We start from the raw sequence: 12,666 nt of genomic DNA, 5'->3' as shown, positions 1-12,666 counted from the left end.
AGAAAAGGAAGGACCTTAACTATGCCATAGTACAAACACACGGTCACATAGAAGATTTACATAGAAGATTTACGGTCACATAGAAAGCAAGATTTAAAGTCTAGAGACTAATAAATTTTAGGTAATTAGTCATCTTGTAGTTGCATACTTTCTTCGAGAGGATGTCAGCCTGGCCATAGAATTCAATTGCAAAAATGACATCTAAGCTGCTCTCATGCTTAATTTGTAAAGCTTCTGTAACGGATAAAAAAAAACATAGAAGTTGCATTCATTTTTGTCTATTCCATGGTTTTCGCAAATTCCCAGCTCATCGTTGACAGTTCAGACCACAAACAGGTATTAGTGACAAAGGCTGTACTCACACGGTGGCACCAAACACACACACACATGACAAAAGATCCCACCGCGGTATCGGGAAGCACGCCGGCGCCAAAACTAAGTCACTTCCATCCATCCAAGCGCTCTGATTGGCTGGATTGAAAAGCGTTTGTGGAACAGCGCTGGTAAGATGCAGCACGGAGTACTTCGCGACTGCTGTCTCACAGTCTCAGAGCGTGCAGCGCCGCCTCCTCAAGAAACACGTGTGATTCCAGCTTTTGCGTTTAACTTTATGAGCTGCGTGGCTTATGTGAGTCCCCTAATACATGCTCCTAAGTCTGTGTTCTTGTGTTGAACGGGTGTTATTACCAGCCCTCCTAGCACTTCAACGGCGGCCGAGGTGGAGAAAGTCGTGCAAACCTGGCTTCGACATGGGCAAGAAAGACTTCAGAAAAAAGCAGCCAAGCTGCCAGTAGACCTTGAGTGAAAGGTCAACCACAGGAAATCACACAGCCAAGGCAGCCAAGGATTCAATGCAACGGCCATTTCCATGTGGGTGACTGCTCATGTTTTCTCCTGCAGGACCCCATTGGGAAACAGTCACATTGTGCATTTAGACTTTTTACATGAGAGGCGACATGCAGGTCACCAGTCACATTGTGCATTTAGACTTTTTACATGAGAGGCGACATGCAGGTCACCAGTCACATTGTGCATTAAGACTTTTTACATGAGAGGCGACATGCAGGTCACTTGAGAGGTACTTCCAAGGGGCATTTCTATGCGTGCCGTTGGTGTCTTTCTTTGGGACTCACTGTTACAGCAGTAATTTCATATTACTTACTTAGTTGGACAATACAGGTCAGCATTTCAGGCCTCATGATCACGATCATCTAATGAGGCGCGAGTTCAGCCACGGCTACAAACTCACATGAAGGTCGACATGGCGCATCGGTGAGCTCGATCCTACCGCATGTTAAATCATAAACAGAGCGGGTGTGACATCTGATGAGTGATTTAACACGCGGTATGATCGAGCTCACCGATGCGCCATGTCGACCTTCATGTGAGTTTGTAGCCGTGGCTGAACTCGCGCCTCATTAGATGATCGTGATCATGGGGCCTGAAATGCTGACCTATATTGTCCAACTAAGTAAGTAATGTGAGATTACTGCTGTAACAGTCAGTCCCAAAGAAAGACACCAACGGCACGCATAGAAATACACCCGCTCTGTTTATAATTGTGGTGTTATCCAGTGAGTGCACTAATATGTGGTATCATCAAGGTCATCGATACGCCATATCGACCTTCACATGAGTTCGTAGCCGTGGTCGAACTCCCGCCTTACCAGATGATCGTTATCATGAGTGTTGAGGCCTGAAATGCTGAGCTATGTTAAACTGATGGTCAAGCTGCTCAACTCTGAGCAACATTATGTGGTTTTCACCTAACGCAACCAACTCAGTATTTATTAAATGTTGGCGAGTGTTTTGAAGGGTGTTTGAGAGCCTAAATATTTCTTGGTGACTGTACTGTGCTTACCACTGTTAACCAACCTGTCATTTCTATGGCCTCTTTTCAAAAAAGTATCCAACTGCTATACGACACTGGAAACTGGGTGTACAGTTAGATTGTCACTGTCGGGGTAGACAAGTGCTGCCACGGTACTGCTTTTTTCAGGCACACGTAAAAAACCTAGCTGGCACAAGTGCAGCGATCTTCCTATCTGGAGCATCTCCTTGTAAAGCGGTGGACAAAAGTTTATGGAACACGCTCAGGCGCATTCCTTCCTCAGAGTGACACGCTAGCAGCTGATGCTATCGTATATGGACTTGCAAACAGGTGACTGGGTTACCCAGGCACATGTCTGCAAGTCTGAGGGGTACCATTTGCTCCTAGCATGTCACTCTGAGGAAGGAATGCGCTGGAGCGTGTTCCATAAACTTTTGTCCACCACTGTATGTGGCATACTCTGAGAATAGGTGTTAGTACAGGCAGCGAGCTGGTACAGTGTAGGAGAGGTGCAAGATACTCAATTCTCTGTGCTAGTGCGAGCCTCTCTTGCTATATTAGTAAGGAATTCTACAGTGCTAGAACATTTTCCAACCCCAATGGGACAATTTATGTGTCCTTTATACTGCCACCTGCTAGTCGGCTGCTTTTCGGAGAAAGGCCACAGAATTAGAGCGTTGGTTTAACAGTGGCAAGTGCAGTACAGGACATACACTGCATATCTAGTCAGTATGTTTGCTGCAGCACAGCAAAAGTGTTTTGTTACACTGCTGCAAATGTGAAATAACACAAGTACTACGGGGAGCATGGATCATTGTTTTCTTCGCAAGTGGCAGTCACGAGTCTGCAACAGTTCAATGCAACACATGTATCATTTCACAGCATTAGTGCTTTCATCGTGAGTTGCTATGGGTGGTATTGCTCTTGATACGTTAGAAATCTTTGGATTTTACTAGGTGTTTTCACAGAAATAGGTACTGTTTATCGTGTCCCACCCAGTTTGTTCAGACAAAAGCATTGTCGTGTGTTTTCTGATGGACATGCAAGTGCCTATTGCATAAGCTTATGCTGTATTTTTAGCTTTTTAAGCGTTTCAGTCACTGAGCTGTAACTAGGTCATTTTTTTACCTGTGATAACTTTGATAGCGGAACATGTCCTGCCCTTGTATGTGTCGATATTCTCCTAATATGATATATTGCTAAATTGCAGTGCTATATATTCTGCACATGTTTGTGATACAGGTTGTTGGTTTATAGCGCCTGCCTCTTGAAGAGCTTTCATTGCATTGTTTGGGTTTTCTGACGACCATGCAAGTGCCCATTGTATAGGCTTACGTTGTATTTTTAGCCTTCTTAAGCATTTCAGTCACTGTGCTGCAACTGTAGCTCATTTTTACTTGTGATAACTTTGACATATCCTGCTCTTTGATATGTTGATATTCTACTTATATAATAGATTGCTGAATTGCAGTACTATATATACTCCGCATGTCTGTGATACAGGTTGGTGTTGGATACTGCCTGCCTCCTGAAGAGCTTTCATTACTTTGTAAGGATTCCGTCTGTTTCACATGCAATAAAATACTGTTCATGAGAGTACTATCTCATTGAATGGGTCTGCATACAAGCACAGCTTCTATACAGCCTCGTAAAGCTGCATGGGTGTCCATATAAAAGTGCTGAATAGGGTGGATAAGGATATCCTCTTTTGCTCCTGACACCGTACTGGCCGAGTACCTAGTGGACATCCTAGGGACCACTGGAGGATTGACTGCGGAGTCTCATTCTAGCACTTTTCTGACTAATTGAGGATCTTTTCGGGACATCCCAAGGCTGTCCTCACTGTCCTGCGGGGACATCCTTCGGATACTCTCTGGAGGTCAGTGTGTTCTTGGGGTAACTGCAGAGGCTGATGCAATGTGAAGACGCTACGGCGGCTACAAATTCAAACTTCAAACGGCGAGAGCCGAGAGGGAGCCGAGAGGGCGAGAGTGGCAGGTGGCATGGCAGTTGGAACTTGGACGCGTCGCAGCAAGTTGGTTTTGTCTTCAGTTGCCGTCGCAAGGATGGTGTATCTCTTGTGCAGTATTTACGTGTGTTTTAGTGGGCTTTGTAAGACAATGCGATGACAATGGTTCCTGTGCAACACATTGTCGATTTCCCGGAAGAGTTTTGACGCCAAGGAGACGTAAATGGCGTAGGGGCAAAACGCACTGTGAAACGCCAATCGGACTGCACGTCGCGAATGTTTGCAGGTATGAGTGATGACCGTGATGTTTTGATTACTATTAAATAGATGTTTCATTTTAGAAACTTAGGAGGAACTTCGATGATTTCGAACGTACGGTGAAGAGCAAGGGGGTGTCGCGACCTGCATGGAAAACTAGAGTGTCATGTGTCACCTTCTCTAAGAAAATACAAGATGTGAGATGGCCAACGAACGAAAGCTCCCTGTGGTCCGTGAGTGCATCGCACAGTCAGGAATATGCTTTGTCTAGAGACCCAGTGAGTGATCAGACTTATACTACGTAGTATGAACATGTAGAGATGTATTGATTATTTCTTTCTGCTCAGTGTATGCTTTTAGCAGAATAAACGGTATTTACTTGAGCAATATGTGCATTTCTACACATTATTTTCGGGCATGCATTCAGTGGTCCCAGCTGCTAAGTGACCGGATCCCGGACCGCTTAGCAGAGGGGACCACTGGATCAATTCAACTGGTTCCACTTCAAGTGGAGCCATTGTGAAGCTGGTTCCACTTTCAACTGGTCCCAGTCACTATGTGGGACACACTCAAAGTGGGACCTGTCCAATAAACCACTTTGAAGTGGTCCCACTCCGGAGTGGTCCCATTCTGAAGTGGTTTAACGCACTGGTCCCCCATGGGAGCACTTTGCAAGTGGGACCCAGAATGGGACCATTACCAGGGTGGGACCAGAGTGGGACTATTACCAGAGTGGGACCATTACCACACTGGGGCCAGAGTGGGACCAGTTCGTTAAACCATTTTGAAATGGTCCCATTCCAGATTTCTGCCTGGGGTGAGAGGTGCCTACCTCTCAGGCAACACGTATCGTCGCACGGATGTCCCAAAAACGTCCCTGCGTCCTTCGTTCCACTGGGGACATTCAAAGCACACCCATCGGACGTGCCTTCGTAAGCCGTCCTGCACGCGGCCCCGTAGGCACGTAAACGGGAGTACGGGAATGGTTTTTGGAGGAGGGGGTGTGAGAGAGAGTGAAGCGGTGGTAGCACCATCTATGTGGAGCTGTGCATATGTATGCAAGGAAACGCTGCTTAGCTCCGCGCCAGTCGTTTGAACCGGAGAGCTATCGTGACTCATGAGGTTGTGTTTCAGCAATGTGCAAGTGCAGCAAGTTCCAGCTATGTGCAGTAAGTGTATATGTTGAGCCCTTTGCTATACGTTACGTTGTACACCGTTGTATTGTTGAACACTGGCCACTTCAAATGAAGCGAATACAACACGTTTTTTCTTGAAGTGGGCTGTGCCACACACCACCCACGCGTTCCTCCAGAAGAAGTTGCTATAAGTGCCATCAAGAAGTGTAGGCAAACAGTTCATCGTCAAGTAAAGCGGGCAGTTTAAGAAAGCCTATCTCGTATTCACCAGTCATCAAGTCTTCCACACGATTTCACCCTCAGTGTACCTCTTCAAGATGAACCTCGTCCTGCGTCCATAGATGATGTTGACACTATTGCTTCGTCTCAGTATGGTTCTGGAGTGTGAACGCTACTGCCCTTACCTTTCCGCGGCAATCGCTCTGCATTTGATATTGCAGTGGAATTGGGCTTTTCTCATTTCAAGAGGGCGAGGAAAGTTGTGCAGTAGCTAGCGTTGGTTCGCTCCCAAGCTTCGAAGAACAACTGAAAGCCTGGGCGCTCGAATCGACCGTTACACATTTGGACTTAACTAAACTTTTGAAACCATTACGGACGGTTCCCTGTCTTTGTGAGGTTCCAGTGTGTGCTAGGACCTGCCACGAACTCCCCGTGCTGCTTCTGGAGTAGAGCAAATGGGAGATCGAAAGTATTGCCATTTATTGTAAAATGGTACACATTTCATTCATGCAGAAACGTGCCTTTAGTTTTGAATGCAACTTCTTTGCAAAGTACTGTCACAGTAGAGCAACAGCCCCCTGTTTTACTGGTGGATGAGATATATGTAAATTGGAATTGAATAAATCTTTGTTTATTTTTAATTTTGTTGTGCAATATAATTGAAGGTTAATTATATTCAGTGCAGAATTGTACTCAATGATTTCTGAAGTGCAGAATGGGCGTAGAAGGTGGCTTACAGATCTGATATCTATTTTCTAAATGACTAAGCAAGCTACTGCCGCTACTCTCGCACAAGTTCAGCATAAGACCGGGTAACTCAAAAACGCAAACTGCATTTAGGGAGCTTTCGTCTTTTTACTGTAAAGTGCTGTAGGGTGATTTCATGCCGAATCAGGCAGGGTGGCCCGGTCGACCTCTCCAATATTTTTCTTTCAAACATATATTGAAGCCTTGTCCCGAGGAGGCAGATTGGCACTGAAAGTAGTTTAAAATAATTGGTGGTTATTTTTTGCTGAATTATGATTCAGATGTGGGCATTTTGAGCACTGCGCTTCCTACGAAGTTTGACGCCGCGTATCTTCATAGCTATTCAACATATTCAGCTTATTTGCTTTTTAGATATTGTCAGGGGTGGGTAGATTTGCATCCTTTCTGAAGATTCTAAGCTTTGCCTTTGTCGAGATAAAAATCGCAAAGTTGCCTCATTTGTAAAATATGGTACGTTTTGGAACCTCACTATAGTCGTCTCCCAATTGTGATACCCGATATTAATCTACATGATTGTGTTCGTCTCGAAATGCCCTTTCTTCTCATAGCGAGTACATTGTATTGTAATTTGGGGCAACGCCTCCAACTGTTTTTTTGTGAGGGATGTCTACCGAAAATGCGTAAATTCGACAGCGCGCATCCCATACATCCCCACTCGTGACAACTTTCATATTACTCAAAAACGTTCTTCATGACGATCAAAATGTCACATTAAAAAATTTGCTTCAGAGATGGACGAAGTTACGTTCGTAACGCAAAGTCATTCGCAACTTAACTTCGACCATCTCTGAAGCAATTTTTTTATTTGCTGTTTTGAGTCTTCATGAAGAACGTTTGTGGGTAAAATGAACCATGTCACGAGTGGGAAGATGTGGAGTGCGCGCTGTCGAATTTATGCATTTTCGGTAGACACCCCTCATAAAAAGACTGTTGGGCGCGTTGCCCCAAATCACAATACGATGTACTCGCTATGAGAAGAAGGGGCATTTCGAGATTCTTCGATTCGGGCATTCGATTTCTCTTCGGTGCAGATAACTTTCTGGCATGACGACTGCGAAACGATTAGCGAGGTTCCCAAAACGTACCATATTTTACAAATGAGCCAACTTTGCGACTTTTTATCTCCTAAAATGCAAACCTTAGAATCCTCAGAACTAACAATACATAAAAAATCAGCTGAATATGTTAAATAGTTATGAAGTTACGGTGCGTCAAACTTCGTAGGAAGCGCAATGGTCGAAATGCCAAAATCTGAATGAATTGATAGTTCAGTAAAAAATAACCACCAATTATTTTCAACTACTTTCAGCGCCAATATGCTTCATAGGGGCGAGGCTGCAATGTATGTTTGTAAAGAGAAAAATAGAGAGTTGGACCGGACCAGCCTACATGATTTGGCGTGAAATCACCCTATAACATGGATGAAGGCACACACACAAAAAAAAGGAAGTGGGAGGAGCTTCCCGGCATATGTCCCATGGAGAGCTGAAACACGTCCGAACGGCATCGCGCAGTTACGTCCGCTGAACGTCTCTGTGGTGTACTTCGGTGTTGCATTCGCACGTTTTTAGGATTGCTGGGGGATTGAATTCGGACGCCACGGATCGCTGCAGAAATCCGTCGTGACCTGGTTCCTTACATTACTCGTGTGAGATCGTGTAGTTCCAATTTTGTACTTTGAACTTCGATTATGTGATTTCTGGTTTTGTGTGGTGTTGTATTTGTTGTGTTACGTTTCCGTTGTCGTCTGTCAGCGTGTTGCTTCTCGTGTTTCTCCCATTTCCTTTCGGCTCGGGGGTGTGGAATGCCAGGGAGTAGTATTCTCAGAATTGACTCTCGGCATTGTGCAATGTTTGGCACGTTTGTTTATGTAACAACCTTAATATGCTTGGGTATAAACATTATGCTTTCCACAGGAAGTTTAGATATGACTAGTTATGACACGAAATGCCGAATGGCACTAAAGCACTTCCAAAGCACTAGAATGATATTAAGTATGTGATATAAAGGCTATATGACGGTAAAAACATATATCCCCTAGAACTATGTGCACTGGGGAGGTAAGTGGTAAAGACAGTTCAAAATGACTAGTGGTAGAGTGAATATGTCATAAAAAGGCTAAGTACCAAGGTCTTGTGGTGAAAGCTTCAACATCAAAGTATCACAAGACCAGTTGCAACAGCAAGTTTGAAGCAGTCAACCAGGTAAGTGGGCAGAGTGTATTACTGGTTGTTGAATATGATCAACCTTGACAATTTCTTTCAGAGATGAGGCCTGGCTGTCACCTTTTCTGTATATACCTTGGCGAGGTGGTACAGTCCGATACTGCAGTAGCACTGGAAACTTCTTTGACCAGACGGATCACATTGTTTTCATTTGGGCTGCATTCAAACATATGTTGTCGCAAACTTAAGCAGGGAGAATAAAGAGTAGACATTCGAGGTTGAAAAATTATTTATTGTCTAAGTAAAGTAAACATGCTGGAACGCACCAAAGGGACTTGTGGCCGGTGTGTTTGTATGTCCCACTAATACGAGTTTGTACGCTAGGCAAATTTTTCACGCAATACTTTTTTCTTTATATGCTTTTGCCCATCTTAGTACTGTCCTATCCAATTTGGAGTGACTTTTAACTGCATATGAATGCATAATTAAGGAGTGTTTTCATATATTGGACTAGTTGCCGCTTTAAGGAGCCCTTCATGCAGTACTGATTCCAATCATCAACCATCGCTTGGAACTCTTAACTAGGGAACATGATTCATAGAGGCTAGATTGTCATGCAAGTACACACTTTCAACCAGAGTTCGAGGAAACTCGTTACTGTAACTAAGTTCCTTTTTTTGGTAACTTAACTCGCTACTTTTGCGCCGTGGTAACTTTCAGAGGAACTCGTTTCTTTTTCAGGCAACTTTGCCAAAGTAACTTAAGCTAAGTTCCAAGTTACTTTTAATTCGCTTTTCACTCACGTCCACTTGTTTTCTTGCTTTCTCTCCGGTTCTTTCATGACATTTTATGTCATAAAACGTTCAGTCAATGACAGTATTCTGTTCAGGAAGTAAGAACCACTGCTATTGAAATGAAGCTGAACCATTGTGTGCCCATAGGGAATAAGATGCAAAGCGTTCGCATTGTTGGACATAAACGAAAACTGAACGCAGGCAACCCAGAGGCGAACTGAACTGCTCACACGCGCTGCACCTGTGTAGTGCTATTTTGTGTCCGAAGAAACTTTGGAGTAACTCGTTCTTTTTTTAAGTAACTCTGTAACTGCGAGACGTTTCGGGCTGAATAACTTCGTTATTAACTTAGTTACATTTCTGACACGGTAACTTCGTAAAAAGTTCCTTTTGACGGGTAACTTCTCTATCTATGCTTTCAACTCTGCATGCTTTTTGTACACTGCATAAAGTGTGATACTTTTGCCCCAGTGAATTTGTTGCGTGTTTTAAATGCATGCAAGTGGATTTCTAGAGGTGCATATTTTGAGCAAGATTAATGAATTTTTCATGTATGTGTGTTCAACTAGCTTTTAGTGCATATAAATCCGGCCCCTACATATGGCGTATGCATTATTACTTTCTGGAGGTGTTCTGGGAAGTCGAACTTGTTGGTCACAGCGTCAGACCTCAGTCGAACGGTTTGCCCCGTTCTGTCGAAGCACCTGTCTTTAAAATGTTCGCTGCAGACGAGAGATGTCCTCGACGACGTCCAGTCCTTTCGCCTGACATTCACCACACACTTTAAATGTTGCGGGCGGCTGTGAGAGAACCTGCATTGAACAATTTATGCCATCAATTACGGCAGGGATGACCAGGCTGATCCAAGCAAGCAATCGTCGATACCGTGACCAACAAACTGAGCCGTAGATCCCACACCTGACAAGCGCACTTGAACGCCTGTTGCGTGCCGAGACCAACTGCAGGAAGTCCGGACTATCACAATGACTCTATCCAGATAACGTACTGCATAAAGTTTAACGTCTACATCTTGAGATACGAGTCACAAAATGCCGCGCACATGCTTCAACAGTACCGTTTTGTCGCCCCGCTCGTGGACAAATAAATCACATTTATTTGTAAAACAAAGTCACTTACTTGTGAAGTGTCGTCCCCGGTGCCTTGCTAGTACGGGCAGTACACCCATAACCACAGCAGGCGGGCCTGACACCACAAAAATGCTACGCAAAAGGGCATGCAGAATATGCAGCTGAGTCGCGGACGGCAACGTTTTGAGCTTCGCAAGATGGCGGCCGGTGACCGTACGGTTGCACCCTCAATCCGCTATCCAGCCTATTACTATAGAGATCAGTGGCCGCCACTGCATGACGTCATAACTTCCTGTCTGAGGATGCACCTGCATGGTTCAAGGTTGCGTAGGACTGGACAGCAGGTCTTACAAACCCTCCTATAATTTATTGAGCACTATCACAAGATCATTTCCTTTATTCTACTATTAATATTATTCACTCTTCCATTAAAATTTATAAAAAGTGTTGCCACTTTTATTGAAGACATTAGGATATGTAAGTATAATTTTAGTGGCTACATATTATATTCACTCATTATAGAAAACACTATGTATAAAAGCTGAGAAAAATAACAACTGACTCTAGCAATTAGGCATTTTTACCTTGTTATTACTACTTAAAAAAGCACCCTTGCTACTTTCAATCGTTAGAACCACAACAATAATTTAGCAGTAAAATCCTCAATCCTTATGAAAACTGCTACCACTGCTCTCAAGAATATAGAAGAAAAATAATAAGTGAGGCCCTGAAACACTAAGCGTCATCACTAGGCTTACGTAATGCGCAAGACACAACCTTTTCTTTGCTCACATTCTCATTGTGTGAGGCTGCACCTCTGCTTCCAGCTGACGGTCGTCATTCCAAAGGTCTCGCACGATCGAGGAATGCGCTCTAGACAGAATGCCTTTAAAGGAATAGATTGCTATCCACTTTATGATGCGGTTGAATTAATTTATTTATCCTACTATTAATGATTTCGATTCTTGCATTCCAGGTCAGAAAAGCTATTATAAAAAGCCCGAACTACTCTCAACCGTTATGAAGCACAACTATAATTTTGGGAACAGTGAAATTCTACTCTTTATGGAAACTGCTGCCTCTACTCTATAAAATAATTGTGCTATTACATAGATTACTAGCAATCAAGCACCCAAGTTCTTCTCACTTCTGATTTCCACCAGCTACATACCGCATCCTGTCATGCAGTGAAGCAGACTCACACCCAGAAAAATTAATCATGTTACCAAATACAGGGTGAAAAGATGTTTCTACTAGAACTAGAAATTCTACTACTAGAACTACTTCTAGAAATTTCTACCCTACACTCAGATACCAGCATTTTCGCTCAAATAGCAAATACCCATCACTACAAAAATTAAGCACAGTTTACATAGTTATCGAGCAAAGTGAAGTATTTCTCATACTGACACGCATCACAAAACACAACAATAACAACAACTAGCGACTGACAAACAAGCCTTTTCTCCCGACATTACAGTATTGAGCAGCACCAAGTAGCACTGATTTACTTTGCATAGAGTAAGCGAAAAACAAAGGCTCATACATGCAGTGAGCAGTGAAAAATAAGAAATTACCCACATTTCTGCTTGAATAGCAAAGTGCATACCGACAAGCATGACAAAACACACGCTAAGAAACGTACCCTTTTTTACTGTCAGAAAATTATTGAACAGCATACCACAGGTGCTCTGAATTTCACTGAGAAATCTAAGCTTGAACACAGCTAAAAGCACGACAAATGCACACGCTATCAAACAACAAGAACAATAAGTGGCGATCGACTAACAAACATACCATTCATTTCTACTGATAGAATTGAATTCACGCTAAAGGTGTGAGCGATTTGATATGAACAAAGCAGCCACGTGGCACACCACTTCAAGAAAGCCTAGCAATTGTAGCTCAATGCAGCTCTCGCCACAATAACCGCGTGGAGGACCGAACGATCCACAAAAAATCCCGTTTGCTTTCTGCTTTTGCTTTTAAAATGTTGCTTAATAGCAATCAAGCGCTCCAAGTATTTCACACATCTCATTGCCTCCAGCAGCATTCTGTGTCCTGTCATGCAGTGAAGCAGGGGGAAAAATAATCAATTCAGCAAATGAAAAGCAATTTTACCATATCGTTTTGCAATTTGCGTCAGTGAGCATGCACCCAACCGTCCCTTTTTTGTTCACATTGGCTATGAAATTTCAATAATACTACTTAAATGAAACAAATTCCAGTCATATGCATATTCGTCTCTGGGAGATGGGAGTTTCTACCCTCTGCGTTAAGCATTCATTTGCCTGCATTTCTGCTTGAAGTGCGAGATAGCTATGACTGGAAAAATTATAGGCACAGCTTGCTTGATCAACATAATAGTTATAATACGTGTAATGCTATGTGGAGCAAAGTTCATACTGACATTGAGCCTGACAAAACACACGCAAACA

This window comes from Ornithodoros turicata, chromosome 4 (assembly GCF_037126465.1).
Source record: "Ornithodoros turicata isolate Travis chromosome 4, ASM3712646v1, whole genome shotgun sequence".
NCBI classification, from domain to species: domain Eukaryota; kingdom Metazoa; phylum Arthropoda; class Arachnida; order Ixodida; family Argasidae; genus Ornithodoros; species Ornithodoros turicata.
Note: the sequence above shows the minus strand (reverse complement) of the source record.